The sequence below is a fragment of the Podarcis erhardii genome, assembly GCF_964252035.2.
Source record: "Podarcis erhardii genome assembly, chromosome: 3".
NCBI classification, from domain to species: Eukaryota; Metazoa; Chordata; class Lepidosauria; order Squamata; family Lacertidae; genus Podarcis; species Podarcis erhardii.
In genome coordinates this window covers 12,875,354-12,894,388 of record NC_138507.1, presented here as the reverse complement: position 1 = coordinate 12,894,388, position 19,035 = coordinate 12,875,354, and the positions used below count along the sequence as shown (strand labels likewise).

Below are 19,035 nucleotides of genomic sequence, written 5' to 3'. Positions count from 1 at the left end.
AAAGAAAACCAAACACGTAACCATAATGATATTGTTAGGAGCTCTTTTAGCAAGTCAGTGTGGACTGATGTGCAAAAGGAACATCCTTTGATGGCTACCTACAAATAGCAAGGAGAAAAGCAGACAGGGCAGAGTATAAGACCAGACAGTGTTGTAATGCCTCTCACATTCAAGAACCATGGACACATTTGCACAACTACAGAAGCAGGCAGGTCTCTTGTGACTATGTTCTTCCTGTATCCAACAGTCCAATTATCTAGCTACTCATAATTGTGTTTTAATTGTGAAACTGTATTCTGGCAATATTTAGCTTGAGACTATCAGTTTATTTGTTAAATAGCACACTATTATTGGCACTAATAGTTCTCCTGTTAGGCCAGATATACTTATGATATCATGCCCAAAAGGACAAAGATAAGGGGGAAGTGATTGGTTCAAAATGTACAACAGCAGATTACATACACTGGCTGGTGGTTGTGTTCAAGCTAGTTAGCATTGGCCACCACTTTGAGATTGCATTACAGTGTATGTATCATGTAGGTCCATCACAAAACATAGTTTCTTCTTAGCAATCAACAGTCCTAGCCAGCAACAGCCACTGGTACATGTACAAGCAATCACTCCAAACTACCTCTAAGGTGGTGCCTAATTCTTTCACCTTACCATTGTGCTACTGCATATGAGGTTAATTTACCTTTCCAAGTATGTCCTTGCCAATGTCTAGTGTCAAACTGTCACAGTCCAGTTCATGGGTGATTGAAGTCCCAGCTGGGGACGCTGGGACCGGGGGCAAGATGGTGGGATGGGAACAGGAATGGGAGTCCAGAAGCCAGGAGTCAGTAAGCCAAGGGTCAGGAAGCAAGGAGTCACAAAGTCAGGGGTCCGAGGATCAAGAAGCAAGGAGTCATGAAATCAGGGGTCCGAGGGTCAAGGAGTCAAACGCAGCAAGGCAGGGAACGTGTTGCTGTGGCAAAGAGCCAAAGGGAAATGCTGACCTTATAGCCCTTCCTGGCTCTTGCCACCAGGTGCTGTGAGTTACCAATCGGCCTCACCTGTGCGGCCACGCCTTGCCTCTTCAGAACAAACTTAGGAAGGCCCCAGTCCTGCAAAGTCCTACTGGTCACAAGGCCTGGCTCCTGCACACACTCCTGACACAAACATTGCTGGGGGCAGTTCTTCAGAAAGTCCGTCCTTTTTAAAATGACAAGACCTTAACTGAATATGTAGAATCTGTTTCTTTCTAGAGGTGTTGGGTAGTTCATCTAAACCCTTACACAAAGGGTGCTGCTCTATACTGAGTCAGACCACTGACCCTATTAGCCCCATAGTATGTTACTTTCAATATACTGACATCAGTATTATTCTTATTTCTATTATTTATTAAATTTGTCTACCATCCTATACCCACAGGTCTCAAAGTGGTTCACAACATAAAATCACAATTTAAAAATACATAATAAAAACAACAACAACAACCACCCAGTCAGTATGTCAGTAAAAAGGCCCTTCCCCAATCATGCTAATCAGAATTATTTAGTTGAAAGCTTTGCTCTTAAACCAGCACAAAGAGGTAGGAGGAGTACTTATTTATGACAACAGCATTGTTCCAGCTATAGACTTAACCAGAACACATCAGTGTTATAACATAGTGCATTTAGGACAGAATAACTGATGGGCCATAGCAGTAAGCCAGCCGACATTGCACCGTAGCTCTGGAGAAAGGCTGTAGCCCAGTGGCAGAGCTCATGTTTTACATGGAAAAGGTCACAGGTTCAATCCTTAGCATTTCCAGGTTTGACTCAGAAAGACTCCTTCCTGAGTCCCTCAAGGGTGCCAGCAGTGCTGAGCGAGAAAGACCAATGGTTTAATTTGTCACAACACAGAAGGCAGATGCCTGTGTATGACTCACAATGCATTGTTATCAGGATTACAGTCACATCTAAGTTAAGTCTTAATTGCTCAAGCTATGTTTTCCTTTGCTTAATAACCAGATGGTTTCCCCAAGTTTATTCAAAGTGTATTACATTTGCAAAAGTGGCACGTGGATCTTGCGGGAAGACAAATCACAGTGAGGTTTATCCCTATGTAATGTCATTGACCACAAAGATGCTGATGATCTGACCATGTAAGAGACATTTTTGTGGCACATAGTTTGGCCACTGGGAGAGAAGAAGGAAATTCTCTCATCCAAAAGAGAGAGAGAGAGAGAGAGAGAGAGAGAGAGAGAAGGGAGGAAAGAAAAGAAAAGAAAAAGCAATTCATTATAAATAGACAAACAGAATTCCTTAAAATATGTTGCCACAGAGGAGAATGTATGAAAGCCAGCCCAACATGATAAACAGCAACAGAAAATGCTAGCCCCATTCGCTCCCTGTAGAGAATGGAATGGTGTGGTGTTCAGGAAGATAGGTCTATCCACAAAAACAAGTCTTTTTATAAAATAAAAAGGAAGTAAAAGATATGGACTCAGAAAAGCAGCTCTTTGATGTATGTTTACTCTTTCATTTCAAAAAAAAGGAAATGAATTTTTGAAGTGTATTTGTAAAATTGGTATTGCAGCAGGAGGCCGCATCTGTTAACTTTCAAGGATGGCACATCACTTTTGAAGCTGTAAAATGCCGTGAAGAACGGTCTGTGGACCTAGAACACTTTCAAAATCACTGAACAAATGGGTGCCAAACAGGATTCTCCAGTAACACTGCAGCTCAATATGGATATTTTAGGAATTATTTTTCCTGCTTTTAACTCACGCTGTTTGGTGTTTGCTGTACAAATATTAGCAAAACACTATACCAATCCCCAAAAAATATTAGCCAAATACCACGTTCTGTTCCTCCAGAAAATCCTAATGCAATATGGGGCGTCCTTTGATTCTAGAAGCACTTTTATATCAAAAACCCGTAACAGTTGTCCAAATTGTTCAAAAAGCTCTCATTTGCTCCACTGACTTCAAACCATTTGGCCAATGCTTATACAATCTGTTATATCAATGTCACCTCTCTCCAAAGGTCCATGCCACAACATTTAGAACCACTGAAAAATGACAGTACCAACCAATGCTACATCATTCTACCCTCCAAGTAAAGTTCATAATTCCCTGGCTTGGTATACAAAAAGACAGCTCATGGTGCTTGGATGTATTACAAACCAGACACCATTTCTCACAGAGGAAGTCCTCCTGTTCAGAATGGTAAATGTACATCAATTCATGAACAATTCATGCTGAAGCTAAGCTGATCTGGATCTGTGCACAGCATCTGGATGTGTGACCATTACCCTAATGCTGTTGTACAAACCTATAGTGAGATCACACTTGGAATGCTGTGTACATTTCTTGTCACCTCACTTCAAAACAGATATTGTAAACATGGAAAAGTTTCAGCAAAGGGCTACAAAAATGGTCCAAGGGTTTGGAGTCACCTTACTATAAGGAAAGGCTATATTTGGGTGGGTAAAGGTAAAGGGACCCCTGACCATTAGGTCCAGTCGTGGCCAACTCTGGGGTTGCAGCGCTCATCTCGCTTTACTGGCCGAGGGAGCCGGCGTACAGCTTCCGGGTCATGTGGCCAGCATGACTAAGCCGCTTCTGGCGAACCAGAGCAGAGCACGGAAATGCTGTTTATCTTCCCGTTGGAGCGGTACCTATTTATCTACTTGCACTTTGATGTGCTTTCAAACTGCTAGGTTGGCAGGAGCAGGGACCAAGCAATAGGAGCTCACCCTGTCACGGGGATTCGAACCGCCGACCTTCTGATCGGCAAGTCCTAGGCTCTGTGGTTTAACCCACAGGAGCCACCCACATCCCACATTTGGGTGGGTAGGGGAGTGTTAGTTCAGTGAAAAGGTGATAGGGGTGTATATATTTATGCATGGTACTAAGAAAGTGTTCAATGTGCTAGAATCTGGGGACATTCAATAAAACTGAATTTTGAGAGATTCAGGATAGACAAATACTTGTTCACACGGTACATAATTTAACTATAAAATTTGCTCCCATTGATGGCCACCAACTTGGATGCCTTTTAATGTGGAGCAGTCAAATCCATGGAGGATGCAGTTATGAGTGGCTACTAGTCATGGCTACTAGTCATAATGGCGATGTTCTGCCTCTAGTTCGTGACATGCACAAATGGAGGAGTGTTGTTGCACTCAGATCCTGTTTCCAGGATTTCCATCTGGTTGGACACAATTAGAACAGGATGCTATGGGCCTTTGGTCTGATCCAGCAGGGCTCTTCTGCTGTTTTTAGGTCCTTATATATTAACTAACAAATGGCGAAAGATGATAAATGGAGAAAGAAGTAGGGTATTCTCTAGTCTTTGTGATGCAGGGTAGGGATGCCCTCAGAGTCTGACTTATATTGCTAGATCTCTGGTGAATTCCAGAATGTGTTGTCTGAAGACCTACTGCTTAATAATAATAATAATAATAATAATAATTTATTTATATCCCGCCCTCCCCAGCCAAAGCCGGGCTCAGAGCGGCTAACAACAGTCAAATAATACAGCATTCTAAAATCAATTCATTATAAAATCAGTTCAAATCAAATTTTTGCCCTCCTGGCTATTGAAAACAACAACAAATAAAACCATCTCTGCTTATAACCAATGAGATGTTTTGGATGGTGGAAGCAGTGGAAGTATATAACGTACTTTTCTGTGTGTAACATGCCCCCATGTATAAGATGCTCCCTATTTTGGGGGACCCCCATTTTTAAATATAATTTTCCAGAAAAAAAAACCCTAGTCTTATACACAGAAAAGTACGGTACATACCCAAGGTTCACTCTAAAATCTGTGGCAGTCAGTTCTATAAAACGATCATCAATCCCATGTACTTTTTATGTGAACAAGATGCCTGGAGGTCAGCCATGTGGCTTTGAAGTCACTGTAGTACCGTAACACAGCAGAACCGTTTGGCCTCCGTCCTCTGAAAGTTTGGTCCTGCAATATTAAAGCAGCACGCTTCAATATTCATCACAACCTGTCCCTCTGAAACTGGTGGCTGTGTCCTGCAGCTGTTACAAAAGCAAAAAACAACCACCAACCCCCACCCCCTCAAATTTTTTTTTTTGCTATAGTGTGATGCTGGCTTCCAGTGAGTTCCAAAATACCCTCCAACCCTCACATAACAGAATACAGAGCTGTTTCTATTTTAGACATGTAATGATCCATCCAATGTGTGCACTGGGCGGGAGTGAAGTAGCACTGATGGCCTGTGTATTTATAAACATCACTAGGATCTGAAGGAGGGAGAAGCTGGAACAAGTAAAGCTTTTAAAAAGCAAAATCAAGTTCATCTGCATTGGGGGAGGGGAAGAGATCCCGACTAGTGCAGATAGATGTTCCCTGCCCTAACACACTTAGCAGTACAGCAGCAGAATAAGAGTGTCTTTCCTTTCCCTTTACATAAGAAGGCAATTATATTGCTGAGAACCAAGAAACAAATAGCAATTAATTTAGGTCTAAAAGCTAAGCTGACTGTTTTAAGTAACGGAGACCATTACAAGCCTTGTTCAAGCACGCATGGAAACTTCTCCTCAATCAAGACCAGATTCAGGAATTATCATTAACCTTTGCCGTCAAGTCCAGCTTATTAACTTAAGTTTTCTGGTTAATATTTCTAGGTGTTTCCTGTGCTTAGAAGAGCAGTAAATCAAACCTGTGTGCTACGGATGTAGTCTGACTGCCCAAGTTCACAGACAACCAGTAATGGACATTTTAAGAGGAACAAAACCATCCAAAACATCTGTACTTGTACAGCAAATGTAGTATGGACTTTACAGTGTACATAAACGCAAGCCTCTCTATGGCGAAACAATGGAGCCAAGATACATAATAATAAGGGGAAACACAGAGTGACATTCACCTTGGGCTACACAAATATACAGTAAGAGGGATACATAATTAAATGCCCCACCATACTGAAAAATAAGTCATATTCATGTGAAACTGACATGGAGGTCAAAAGCCCACCCTCCTATCTTAAGTACTTGTTCTCCACCAGCAAGGTATTTTGACATGTATGAAACAGTGTTGTGAAACTTAAGATAATTGTATTAATGTTCCTGCTAATTACTTTGCTTTTATAAACTGCTCTGCAACCATTTTTGGTTGGAACACAAATCTCTTAATTAATAAATTACATTATGCCATTTCCCACCTCTATTTCGGGGGCGTATCACCCAAGAACTTCCATCGTAGGCTTTTTCCTGAACCACTAGATCAGATTCTCTACCTTTGTTGTTTTCCTTCTTAAAATATTCACTTGAGCCTCAAGGTCTCAGACTGAAGCCTAGTTCTGAGGTGTGTAGCTCAGTGCCTTGGCTGCACCACTTCACACAGTAGTTAACAGTTTTGCAAGACTAAAAGCTCCCCCATTCATATATTTTTAAAAAAGCATTCCAGATAGATGACAGAGAGAAGGGTTATTGAGCTTCACCCCTGACATGCTACTTTCCTATTAATTTTTATCTGCACCCGCAGCAGTGCATCCAGGGCAATGGTTGACCCTATACCAGCAACAACTAGGCCCAAGATCAATGATATCATGGACCTTTTTAACTTTAAAGGCTAAGGATTTATAAAAAGTTGCTTTAAAATGACTTGGAAAGTATTGGCTGCCTGGTGAACATATCCATTTTTATCCCAGCAGTGGATTTGCCGAATGCTTCTATTTATTGTATTTGGTGTTTAAATTCCTGGACTATCACAGAGACTTAGAACATTCAACAACTTATTATTTAGAATGCAGTTCATCTTAAATAAATCTCCAAATGTCTGTCCCAGAAATCCAGGGAGGCCAGCTACCTACAAAGTTATTCCATATAAATTATGGCGCTAACTGATTTGCTATCAAGGACTTGTATCCCTCAGAAAGTCAAAACTTGGTTAAAATGCCATGTAAATAAACAGATTAACCTGCACAAATAGCTGAAACATTTACAACACATTGTATGTACATTGTAACAACCATTTTATGGTATCTGTGGCGTTCATACGGAGCCCCCGGTTGTTCCACGGACTATCGACCTGTACACCACTGCTTTATTCTTCCGCTGCCACCAACCAGGTTTCTTCTGGTGAAATACTGAGTCTCAGTCAGGTTGTAAAGTCAACAACGAAGATTAAAGTTTATTGAAGAACAAACAAGTTTTAAATATGTTCAGAACGGTTTCTCAGATGTGCACCCTTAACTAGATGTGGCACTATCTCACACTGTCACACTCTTCTCTCTCAGTTCTATCCCTGTCTCTTACTCTATTGTCACAACCACTATGTTCGACTTTTACTGCCTCTGTCTGACCCTCATTCCTCTATCTCCACTGGTAAACCCCTGGGCTGAGCCTCAAAACCAGGTAGGCTCCACCTCTGAGCTTTCTCATTGGTCAATCTACATTAACCATTTCCATTCAGGACATGCATGAATGAATATGAAAGAAACAGGTTAAGCGATCAAGTTAATTGTATATATATACAAGTGGATGTAGCCTACCTTGATTTCAGCAAGGCATTTGACAAGGTGCCCCATGATATTCTTGTAAAGAAGCTGGTAAAATGCGGTCTTGACTATGCTACCACTCAGTGGATTTGTAACTGGCTGACTGACCAAACCCAAAGGGTGCTCATCAATGGTTCCTCTTCATCCTGGAGAAGAGTGACTAGTGGGGTGTCACAGGGTTCTGTCTTGGGCCCGGTCTTATTCAACATCTTTATCAACGACTTGGATGATGGACTCAAGGGCATCCTGATCAAATTTGCAGATGACACCAAACTGGGAGGGGACACCCCAGAGGACAGGATCACACTTCAAAACGACCTTGACAGATTAGAGAACTGGGCCAAAACAAGCAAGATGAATTTTAACAGGGAGAAATGTAAAGTATTGCACTTGGGCAAAAAAAATGAGAGGCACAAATACAAGATGGGTGACACCTGGCTTGAGAGCAGTACATGTGAAAAGGATCTAGGAGTCTTGGTTGACCACAAACTTGACATGAGCCAACAGTGTGAGGCAGCAGCTAAAAAAGCCAATGCAATTCTGGGCTGCATCTATAGGAGTATAGCATCTAGATCAAGGGAAGAAATAGTGCCACTGTATTCTGCTCTGGTCAGACCTCACCTGGAGTACTGTGTCCAGTTCTGGGCACCACAGTTCAAGAAGGACACTGACAAACTGGAAAGTGTCCAGAGGAGGGCAACCAAAATGGTCAAAGGCCTGGAAACGATGCCTTATGAGGAACGGCTAAGGGAGCTGGGCATGTTTAGCCTGGAGAAGAGGAGGTTAAGGGGTGATATGATAGCCATGTTCAAATATATAAAAGGATGTCACATAGAGGGGGGAGAAAGGTTGTTTTCTGCTGCTCCAGAGAAGCGGACACGGAGCAATGGCTCCAAACTACAAGAAAGAAGATTCCACCTAAACATTAGGAAGAACTTCCTGACAGTAAGAGCTGTTCGACAGTGGAATTTGCTGCCAAGGAGTGTGGTGGAGTCTCCTTCTTTGGAGGTCTTTAAGCAGAGGCTTGACAACCATATGTCAGGAGTGCTCTGATGGTGTTTCCTGCTTGGCAGGGGGTTGGACTCGATGGCCCTTGTGGTCTCTTCCAACTCTATGATTCTATGATATCAGAATTTGGAGTTGGGAAACCGTTAAAATGATATATACTAAAATTCAACTAGGGGGATACGAGGAAGTCGCTTAACAATGTTAATAAGATTAGTTTAAATAAGGTTAGGATTTATGTTTGTCTGTTTATTTGTTTGTATGTATGTTTACAAGTTTGTGAAAATCAATTAAATTTTTTTTTTAAAAAAAAAAACATTAACCATTTCCATCCCCCTGTACAAACATAATCACAAGGAATGGGCAAACGCCACAGTATCTATTCTATATAAGAAACTTCTTGATATTTTCACAGGCCCATTAGAAGTTCTTAAACTTTCGTTCACAATATTATTTCAATATCATTTTAATTATATTATATTTCCAACTACTTTTTTCATTATTATATTTTATATATTTTTAGCTTTTTGTATTTTATTTGTGTCGCTTTAATTGGTGTAAGCTGCCCCTTTGCTGGAGTGTAGGTGACCAGAAGCTTAAGACAAAATCTAATACTTTCTGAAATATTTGTGTCTGGTGATTTTCCAGCTTATGTAGGATTCATCTTGAACACCAATTGCCAAGTAAAAGGTGTGCAATATGAAGTGAAATCCAATACAGCTGTTTTTTAAAAAATAAAAAGCTGCAATGCAATGCCAGTGTCTTCTCTAACATTTAAATGTTAGACATTTATAAACTCTGCATGCCTCACAGTAAGGAAAGAATCACAAAATACATTTCATCACCTTTTAACAGAGTAAAACGAGGTTTAATAGAGTGCAATATGAAAAAGGGCATGCACATTCCCCTGGAAGAGCATTTTATAAGGCTGGAGGATGACTCATTGGCATTTATTTTCATTAAGCTATAGTGATTCCCATGAATGTGTTCTGCGCCTCGGAGTCTGTATTGCTTAAGCACATCCTAATTAAGGGATGTTGCAATTAAGAGACTCATGTGACGCTAAGGTCACGGACACAATTTCCAATTATTCAGATTATCACACATTTTACTTTCAAATTGCAGGAACTAGTGAAAACCTAACTCCTCTTTGAAAGCTTTTGGGGGAAATGTACAATTCAATGAGAGTTTTCTCCACCTTTGTTATGTTGGAGCATGCAAGCTGATGGGTGCCATGATGTTGTTATTGTTGTTGTTGTTGTTGTTGTTGGCATCCATCTGTCTTGACAGACAATGGACTGTGCCTCTGGGGGTAATTCAAACAACTGAAAGATCACAGCACCTGTTGAGGCCATAGAGACTGGTAACTCATAACTGCTGCCTCCCACATTGCTTCTACTGCATTAGCAGCACTGAAGTGACATCTCTGGGGTGCAAGCCTGGGCAGTGGGTATGGAGGTCCTCGGTTGCCCAGACAAATAGACCCCCTTCTCAGCCTCACTGTGGTCCAAAGGAAAGCAGAGCAATACATTTGGCACCAGCTTGGCTGCAGGAGTTGCTGGAGGAGTTGCCGCAAGGCACCATCCAACCATCCAGATTTGTGTAGTGTTCGTCTCCTGAAGGTGTCCCACAAGACAGTGGGTAGAGTTGCCAAGTATGTATAGTTTATTGCATTGCTCCCTGAGAGCTTCAATTTGGGTTTGCCTGATCTGCACTTGTGCAGAGCTTCTCTGAATTCATCATACTCTGTTCCACTCAAACATACAAGAGAGGGTTTCAGGTCTCGTTAAGGGACTGGGGACAACTACAATATACAACATCTGCAAGAGAACAGATAATTTACCTAAACAGATTAAATGCTAATAAACAGAACGATAGTCAGTTGGACTGGTCATGCGGTTCCCAGAAAATCAAGGATAGTTTAATCAATATTAAGAGTTCAGCAATAAAGAATGTCTGCGCATGCACCCACACATCAGCTAAGTTTAGTGTCCTGACCTGAATGCTAGCCATGCATATGCATAAAGTCATTTGAACTTCCGAGCTGAAGAAGAAATTTCATGGAAAATGCTGCTAGGTTTGTAATGCAGTCTTGAATAAACAAATTCATATAGCAAAACAAGTAATTCTAAACTTTGGCAACATCACCCTAGAAAAGACCCCCCTGTCTTAGTCCAGAGTCAAGTTCATAGGAAGCCTTCAAAGGACTGCATCCCAGAGTGTCTGAGGAAATTACTTGAATGGAAGGCAGGTTGATAACCCATTCTCTGGGATAGATCTCCATTATGGGAAATGTCTCGGCCAAAACAACTGCAGGCAAAACATGATGCCCTGCAAATATTGTTGGAATAACTCCCACCAGATCCAGCCAATATAGCCAAAGGTTGGGGATGATGGATGCTGTAGTCTAAAAACAGAGTTTTATGAACTTGCTCAAGTCACCTTGCCTCGGATCACAGAGCAATATCCAGTCAGCTACTATTTTCTCCATGTGTCCCTCTCTGCTGAAGGCAAATATATACCCCCTGTTTCCAAGACAACAGGGGAGGATTATAAATTGCAGAAAGGGAGTATTGAAGGGGAAAACTGGTGTGCCTGTGTTTTAGCCTGGGATGCTGGCTACAGCACTGAATATTCAAAGTATGTACTTTAGTACCTTGCTACCTGTTATATCTTTCATGTCCAAAGTTGTCATATATAAGCCAGTCTCTTACAAAAATTCAGAAGCCCCCTCAGAGATAGAGAAAGCTAAAGAGATTGAACTAATCATTACCTTTCTCCAATGCTTACCTCTGCTTAAATCTCTGAAGGCAGCCCTGTATAGGGAAGTTTTTAAAAATGTTTTATTATATTTTTATATATGTTGGAAGCCGCCTAGAGTGGCTGGGGAAACCCAGTCGGATGGGTGGAATATAAATAAAATAATAATAATAATAATAATAATAATAATAATAATAATAATAATTATTATTATTATTATTATTATTATTATTGATGTCCCTGTTTTCAACGTAGAAATGTTGGAGGGTATACTAACAGATCCTTCCAACAGCATTCAGGTAGTTAGGGCTAGTGAAAACTGCATATGAATATTGTCCGTTTACAGTAAGTGGCACTTCTTAGTCTAACACTACTGAAGTGCTCTTTTTTGTTGGCTGCCATAACTATGCAAATTCCCAATAGCCAGTTTGCTGACAAACAGAACACAGGCACAAGCTACTCTATGCTGAAGAGGTGCATGGACTGCTCAAGTGAAAACACTTTTATCTGAGGCTAGCACCGGTGGATATGCATCCTTGGTTCCTTGTCACCTAACAAGCATTCCAGAAGCTCCAAAGCATTTGCCGCCTATTAGCCTTAATATGGGACATGCTTTGCATTCATTTCCCGAGGGGATATTCCCAGTGACATCTCTGCAACCACAGAGGAAGCACAGAATGTGCCCTTTTGAAAAGCAATAAAATTACCCACAAAATGCTAAATGCCTGTGTTGTTTCTGTTTTGTATTTCTGTGAAAATGTTTACGTGGGTGGGTAATGAAGCTTAATACAATGCCACCATTTAACATTTGAAGCACTCCGGATTCAAGAAGCAATCCGGGCTGAGAACACAACTGCAGGAAAACATTAATGGTGGCTGTGCTTTTTATTGCTGTGCATAGGTCAGCAGCACTTTAGGGCTTAGTTCTCAGAGAGAGGTGGTTCAATTTGTGCCTCGGCCAAACGCCTTCAGACTTCAGGAGGATGCTCGCTTTATCAAATGCTTCCACAAGGAAAATGTCCAATTTTATACTGAGGAACATTAAATAATATGAGCATGCACACAATTTAAAAATGGAATAGCCCAGGTACAGGTTGACCAATTCAGTGAACTCAAAGGTAGTTGCCACCCCTAGCAACTTTCTCTCTCTCTCTCTCTCTCTCTCTCTCTCTCTCTCTCTCTCTCTCTCTCTCACCTTTAGCACTAATATTGTTCAATCCACATTGGTACCACTAACCTGACAACTTCTGCCTGATGCTCAGAAGCATTCTAATAGACCAACAGCTTATGTATGATGATGATCTTAAAACCATAAAAGTCCACCCTCCACCCAGTACATTACAAACCAATTTAAAATAAAATATATTATTATAAGCATGCTGTTGTTAGACAGCAGTAGCTACCCCGCTCTCAATCAGTAGATTGACTTAACAGAAATATTGTTTAACAGAAAGTGGAGAAGATGGATGTTAGAATGGACTGAAAGTCTTAAACAATATATATATTTTTAATGTAACCAGTAGATGGAAAATCAGAAGTTTTCTTTTTGTATCTTTCTGTAATTTGTATTTCTTTTATTTCTTTTTTCTCTTTTCTTATTGTTACAATCTTACTGCCTTTCTGTCCTATGTCATAAAGTCCAGAGATTGTATACTCAGGGGGGTGGTAGATGGTTGATGGAGGAGCCTGGGTGAGAGACAGGGTGAGAGTCTGGGAGGAGAAAGGAAAAATCCCAGGTAAGAGCTGAGAGAGGGTCTACTACCTTCTGTGGCTGTTAACAGCTAAAAATTATTTACTAAGAAAGGACTCTGTATTCTACTTATTTCTATTTGTATGTTTGGTAGCTGCAATTTTATTGTATTATGAAAAACTTTTATAATACAATAACAATCTCATTTTAAAAAAGGGAGTCTCAGAGAACAGAAATCAATGGCCAAGGAAATTTCCATTTTCTTCTGGGACTCCCAGCGGAATAACGTTGGGTGGGCTTCCAAGGATCAAACATTTGCTGTAAGACTACTCCTTGAAACACTTTCCTGCCAAATGCTACTATAGCAGGTGAATATCTATCTATTTTATAATGCTTGAAAATTTTATGCACGGAAGCCTAGGTAACTTACCTTTCAAATATCTTCCACGGGGAAGATGAGCTATGAAAAGCCAGTAGAGAATGGGCCTCAACCTACTCACTGCTTGGTGGCTTTCTCTATATTCTCCAAAGCCTTCCAAATACATTCCTCCAGTCAATTTGAAGGTGGCATTACATATTTTGTTCCACAGGGAAAGTGGGGAGCTAGCAAGGAAGTATCCAGGGGCCTTGGTTGATCACCTTTGTGACCTAGCAATGCCATTGTCTCAGGCCAGCCAATCCTGGGGCTTTTCAGCTGTAACGTTCTGTGGCTCAGGTCAGGTGATTGTGAGTGGGTGGGTGGGGCTTTATGGGAGCACAGCTGGATGATGATATTATTCCCATTAATGGTGTTTCAGACTGGGCTTGAGCAATGGTGCCAACCAGATAAGCAGGTGTTGTAAATCTGTCTGCTAGCATGGAGAGAGACCAGAAATAAATGTTCAGGGTCTCAGCCTTTCTCATAAATCAAAGCCTCTTGGATGAACCAAAGTTCAGCAACTCAGGAGAAGTCTTTAGCCCATTATTGGCAGACATCACAGAAGGGGAGGGATAATCTTCCAGAGAGGAAGTCTCCATGGTAGCCAAAGAGGAAGGCAACCAATCAGTGGGTCTGGCTGAACCAGAAGCGGAAGGGGACCTGGAAGGACTGACTTAGGTTCTGTTACTAAGGACATGTTGCCATTAGCACAGGTGTGAATAGTTCCAGCCAACCCCTGGCAAGCTCATTCTTCTTGTCAATAACCATGTAACTGTTTGGACCCATCCTACCCTTTAAAAGTAGTGTTGGGACAACTTCTTAGCTATCATCTAGTCATGAACCTTAAGGGATCTGCTGCAGCCTTACAAATCTTGCATCCTGTACTTTGGACCGTGTAATGATTTGCTGAATAAAGGCTTTAAAGTTCCCTCAAGCTGAGAGTCCAAAGACTGTGTCTGAGAGGGGGAGCCTGGATACTGTACTTTTAGGAGATCCAGCCTGACACAGTCATTCAGCTTGTTAGGAAGGGCTGATCTGGGAAGGAGGGTGGCCCCTCCTCCCATCTTGTCTATTTACTTCAGGATAAGGCACCCTCAGGAGATATAGGAATGCTTCAGGAGAAGGAGAAGCCATCAGATCCATTAAAGGTAAAGGTAAAGGTACCCCTGCCCGTACAGGCCAGTCGTGTCCGACTCTAGGGTTGTGCGCCCATCTCACTCAAGAGGCCGGGGGCCAGCGCTGTCCAGAGACACTTCCGGGTCACGTGGCCAGCGTGACAAAACTGCATCTGGCGAGCCAGCGCAGCACACGGAAACGCCGTTTACCTTCCCACCAGTAAGCGGTCCCTATTTATCTACTTGCACCCGGGGGTGCTTTCGAACTGCTAGGTTGGCAGGTGCTGGGACCGAGCAACGGGAGCGCACCCCGCCGCGGGGATTCGAACCGCCAACCTTTCGATCGGCAAGTCCTAGGCACTGAGGCTTTTATCCACAGTGCCACCCGCGTCCCTATCAGATCCATTAGTGTTCCTTATTTACCAGTTTATTTACCAGTTTATTTACCAAGAAGTTATTCAAGACAAGGAGATGGTAGTATTAAAAGGAAACTGATTTAATTAAATTCAGAGCCAATTCCTGGCATATGCTCTGCATGAAAATGCTAAAAGATGCATTCGAACAGCACACAGAGTTTCTGTGATGTTTCATTATCAGCATGAAACTCACTATTTTGAAAAACAAGAAGGCACCCGCAAAACATGCCATATCTTTCACTCTGTCTCGCATTTTTACATTATCTTCATAGCCATTCAGTGCTGCACCAAAGAACAAAACCCCGAAAGGGTTTCTTAATGGCATAATCTCAGTCAATGAGAGATCAAACAGTGGATATAATCACATCGTGAAATTCCATTTGGCTAAAATAAATCAAAAATCTAGAAACTATAACAATTGCCGCTGAACAAATCACCATTTTGAATGTCCCCAATATGCTTAAGAAATGCCCCCACCTACCTACCCCAGTCTAGTTCCATACTGCTGCCTTAAGATCAATGTTGTTTTAGTGAGGTCAGTCTGGCTGTCCCAGCCTTTGTAAATCTGCCTTGGATGCAACCTTAGATGCCAGCTCCGTATGCTAATCAGCACCATGGAAACAGACGTGCAACTTCTGAGTTAAGTACAATCGGCAAACACCAGATGAGCAGTGAATCAAGGGCTGAAGACAACGGCTGTCAACAGATTGCCAACAGGAATTTAATGCAATTTTTTGTTGCGTCACCTACATTAGTACTCCCCTGTGAACATATGCAAGCGGTGGCTGGTTGAGCAGGCACTATCACTACATTACCCATTGATCTCCTGTGCCCTATGCTTTCTTTGCTATCTCACCTATCTTCCTTAGCCGTCTTGCCTAGCCCCTTTCCCCAGCAACAGCACACAGTCTGTACCCTGCACAAGTTTTTCCCAGTACACATCCTTTTATGCATGTCACTGTCCCTTTGGTTCTGCCTCTGCTGTAGTTCCCCACCCACTGCTTCATTTACACTAGGGTGGGCAATATCTGGTTTTCAACATTGTGATATATCACCAGCTAGACATTGTGATGTGCAAATATATCACGGTATCTGAATTAACGATGCAGCTGGTGTTCAACTTTGTGATACATCATCAGTTAAACATCGCAATATACAGATATATCACAATTTCTGAAATAAGGATGGAGTTATGTAGAGGCATTGGCTGGCTTCACAGCTTCCACTGCATCATGATTTTTGCATAGCACACACACACACAGAGAGAGAGAGAGAGAGAGAGAGAGAGACGATTCACGATATATTGCAAGGTCAAAAAGTATGAAACCTTTATCACGATATGGACTTCAAATCATTTTTAGATGATGCATATATTGATATATTGCCCAGCCCTAATCCACACAATTTCTAAACTTATGCCTATCTAGGGTTGCCATGTGTCCTCTTTTTCCAAGACACGTCCTGTTTTTCAACAGAAAATTTGAGACAAATGGCATTTATTTGCTTTGAATGGCCATCATAGTATCCTCTTTTTTGCTCTTCAAATTATAGAAACCCTAAACTACCCTTCCTGTCTCTTATAGCAGATTCAGGCATTCTCAAGCAGCACTAGGCAAGAAAAAGGAACTGAATTGCACTTCCTAAAAGGAAAAACAGGAAAAACAGAACATTCCTAAAAGTGCTTCTGAATGAATTTTCAGATGTGAGCTTGGGAGAGCAAGGGTAGAAATGTCTACCCTAACACTGACCAACCAGCTGATGGGAGTTGTACTCCAAAACATATGGAGGGCACCTGATTAGCAAAGTCTGGTATACAAATACTTGCGCATCCCCTGTTATTGTCTCTTCCTGACATGCCAAGTAGCTCTCAGTCAGACCCTCCGGGTTCAAATTTCTGCATTCCGGGGGATGGGGGAACACAGCATGAACTACATTTCTGAGATTGCTAGGTGCACCCATGGCATTTGAGGATGTTTCAGTGTAGAAATAGTTACCACAGCAGGTATTTCCTGTTATAAATGAACAACAGTTGTGACCGTGAAAGTTAATTTGCTTTGAAAGCAGTCTCACCTTTGGAGTTTTCAAATGGGAGCGAAAATAGTTCTCTTTTATGCAAAGTGTGTGTCCCTGTCTTGCATGACACAACCATGAAAGCTGTTTTTACACAACTCCAATATATTCATCACTACAAATTCATAACAGCTAAAATCTTAAATGATGGCCAACACTGATGCAATTAGTTTTGAAGCCCAGCTTTCTTTGTTTATTTTTGTTTTGGTTTAAAGTTGTCAGTACAACAAATACAAGCTGAACAGTGATACAAAACAGAAACCCCCAGGTATAATTAAAAGACCATTTGTGTACAAGGCAGAATCTTAACTGTCTTGGAACACCTCCTTTAATTTTATCTGTGTGCTTTTTTAGGACTATGATGAGGTGGAACAATAAATAGAGAACTCTTATCGTAAGGTAAAGGTAAAGGTAAAGGTACCCCTGCCCGTACGGGCCAGTCGTGTCCGACTCTAGGGTTGCGTGCTCATCTCGCTCAAGAGGCCGGGAGCCGACGCCATCCGAAGACACTTCCGGGTCACATGGCCAGCGTGACGAAGCAGCAGCTGGCGAGCCAGCACCAGCGCAACACACGGAAACGCCGTTTACCTTCCCACTATAAAGCGGTAGTTATTTATCTACTTGCACTTAGGGATGCTTTTGAACTGCTAGGTGGGCAGGAGCTGGGACCGAACGACGGGAGCTCACCCCGCCGCGGGGATTCGAACCGCCGACCTTACGATCAGCAGGTCCTAGGCTCTGTGGTTTTACCCACAGCGCCACCTGCGTCCCGTATGGGCAGGGGTATCTTTACCTTTACCTTTACCTTTACCTTACGATAAGAATAAATAGAGAACTCTTATCGTGGTTACCAGTAATTCAATTTAACTATGTCAAAACTCCTGGCAGGCATTATTCACTGCAGAAATGTAAAAATTTCATACAGCAGAATACCCTTGGGTCATAGATGGTTATTTGCTCATCTTAGAACATGAAACAGCAATCTAATTGACCATTAAGGTCAAGATCCTTGTTACTTCTCTAATGATGTTATAGTGTTCATGTCCTGATCCTTCAATAGGGGTGATAAAGACAGTGTACCAGCTCCTCCGGAGTCACTGTGCAGAACTATTTTTGATGCTTTAAAGTTAAAAGAAATTCTAGGAAGAAACTCTACTAAGCAATGCACATTCTACTGACTATGCAATGGAAATGAACAAAGGTTCTTCAGTAGGACGAAAGGCAATGGGAAGCCCATAGCATTGGGTTTCACCACACTGTAAATACCTCATGCAAATACTTAAACAAGTGACAAATTGTGGATTAAAGAGTTACCGGTGAGTTGTGGAGATTTTATGAAACCTGCAAAGGCAAACATCAAATTACTTTAAAATCTGGTATGTAAATTCCCTGCCTTATCCTCCTCTCAACATGCTATTCCTTCACAATTTAATGATTTCTGCTTTACTGATGACTGCAGCACCAATATCGCTGTGACACGTAACCACTGCTCAATGTGTATTTCTATAATTTATCAGTGTACACATAACAAAAATAGTTTGAGCAAGCCTATCCAGGCATGTACGTGCTGATGCGTTTAATATCTTTTACGGTTAATTTCAATCCAGGTTTCATCGTTGTGCCAACACTCTCTGCAGCAGCTAGTGGGAGCCTGGCTGAGCTGGTATAAGAGAATACAGGGATGTTTCCACTAAATCCATCCACACACACAAACACACCATGGAGATGTAAAGGACAGTGGAAGGGAGGAAAATTGAGAGCACAGGGTTCCCCCCCCAAATATTACTGTTTCCCTCCCCCAATTTGGGTTGCTGTTGTTGTTTTAAAAAAGGTTTCCTCCCTTTTTCCGCTCCCCACATAAAGGTAAAGGTAAAGGAACCCCTGACCATTAGGTCCAGTCACGGAAGACTCTGGGGTTGCGGCGCTCATCTCGCTTTACTGGCCAAGGGAGCCGGCGTACAGCTTCCGGGTCATGTGGCCATCATGACTAAGCCGCTTCTGGTGAACCAGAGCAACGCATGGAAATGGTGTTTACCTTCCCGCCAGAGAGGTACCTATTTA

General features: G+C 41.9%; 1 protein-coding gene across 3 annotated transcripts in view; it reads right to left on the bottom strand.

Annotated features, from left to right (window-relative positions):
- The window catches only part of PLCB1 (phospholipase C beta 1), a 455,429-nt gene that overhangs the window by 352,054 nt on the left and 84,340 nt on the right, over positions 1 to 19,035 (bottom strand). Inside the window, exon 1 of one of the 3 annotated variants that reach the window (XM_081856863.1) lies at positions 13,386 to 14,481. The exons of the other annotated variants lie outside the window; for them this stretch is intronic. The gene's annotated coding sequence lies outside the window, so the exon portion shown is untranslated. Of the gene's footprint in view, positions 1 to 13,385; positions 14,482 to 19,035 lie in introns of those variants that run through there. 3 annotated transcript variants of the gene reach the window in all.